Source organism: Pipistrellus hanaki (genome assembly GCF_964339955.1).
Source record: "Pipistrellus hanaki genome assembly, chromosome: 1".
Classification (NCBI taxonomy): Eukaryota; Metazoa; Chordata; class Mammalia; order Chiroptera; family Vespertilionidae; genus Pipistrellus; species Pipistrellus hanaki.
This window is the reverse complement of record NC_140503.1, coordinates 38,823,713-38,825,276: the sequence shown is the minus strand read 5'-3', so window position 1 is coordinate 38,825,276 and position 1,564 is coordinate 38,823,713.

The window sequence follows — 1,564 nt, the reverse complement described above, 5'->3', positions numbered from 1 at the left end:
CCACTGGCTCAAGTCCTCACCCAGAGCTTCTCTGTGGGATCCCAGACCCAATTTACAAACAGCTCCAGGGAGGACTCTGCACCTGCTGGACTTGGAACTTCATGTCTCTCATGGGATGTGGCCCCGTGAAGACCCACCTGCAGCTGGCTGGTCAGCTGGGCTTAGATACCCCTGGTCCTTCCTGTTTTGATTCCTCTTCTATCTTGATGTGAATCAGGACGTTGACATTCCCAGAGCATTACGAGGGGCGGTGACCAGGAGTCCCCCCGGCCTGCCCCGCTGCATGAGGTGGCAGGATCCTTACAGAGAACGCCCTTTCTTGGAAAGTGTGCTGCTTTCCTCCCCGCTGGCCTCCTCGTTCCGCACTGGGTCTGGATGTGCTTTCTGTGGGTTGACAGCCCCCTGCTGTGTCCTGGGCCCAAACAGCACAGGCCCCACAAAACCTCCCATGTCCTCTGGGGCGGTAGAGCTAGCCTCCAATTTGCAGACTTGATGCCGCATCAAATTGCTTCCAGAGGGAAGTTCCCTCTATCCACATGCCCCACATTTGCCCTGGGGCGTTCCTGGGACATCTCAGGGGACAGTGCCTCCCAAGCCCGAATCCTGCCCAACCTTTCGAGGTGTGAGCTCCTGGTGCTCCGTGGGCTTCTCAAGAAACCCAGACCAGGAAGTGCTCACATGGACACAGAGAGCAATGATGCAGTTCACCCCCTGGACCACATGTGTCAAACACAAGGCCCGAGGGCCAAATCCAGCCCGCCAGGCCTTGCAATGTGGCCCGCACCGCGCTGTCATCACTGCACTCCGCTGTCAGTTTATGACATTGTCAGTTTATGACTGTTCAGTAAACCATTCGGCCCGCGATTTAGGCTGGATTTTAGATTTTGGCCCCTTCTCTGATTGAGTTCGACACCCCTACCCTGGACAGATGAGCCCTGTCTCACCCAGAGGGGGCAAAGAAATCCCTTATACAGTAATGAGGACAGGCGTGTGAGTGTGAGTGTGTGTGTGTGTGTGTGTGTGTGTGAGAGAGAGAGAGAGAGAGAGAGAGAGAGAGAGAGAGAGAGAGAGGAGTGGGGATGCTTCAGAAAAAGAAAAAAAGAAAAGGGAGAAAGAAAACAAACAAGTCCAAGTAGAAGAAAGTTTATTTATATATCTTCTACAGGTGTGACCATCAAACTTCTGTTTTATTAGCGCCATAGTCAGAAAGGCGCGCGCGTACACACACACACACACACACACAGATGTAAAAAATAAAATAGAAAATAAAACTGTGCACAGCCAACTATAAGCATGGGAAACTTATTTCGTGTGTGTGTGTGTGTGTGTGTGTGAGTGTGTGAGTGTGTGTGTGTGTGTGTGTGAGAGAGAGAGCCTGTGTGTGTGAGAGCCTGTGTGTGTGTGTGTGAGCCTGTGTGTGTGTGTATGTGTGTGTGTGTATGTGTGTGTGAGCCTGTGTGTGTGTATGTGTGTGTGTGTATGTGTGTGTGAGCCTGTGTGTGTGTGTGTGTGTGTGTGTGTGTGTGTCCCCTCCAGCAGCCCCGAAGCCACCCCAGGCGCCTCC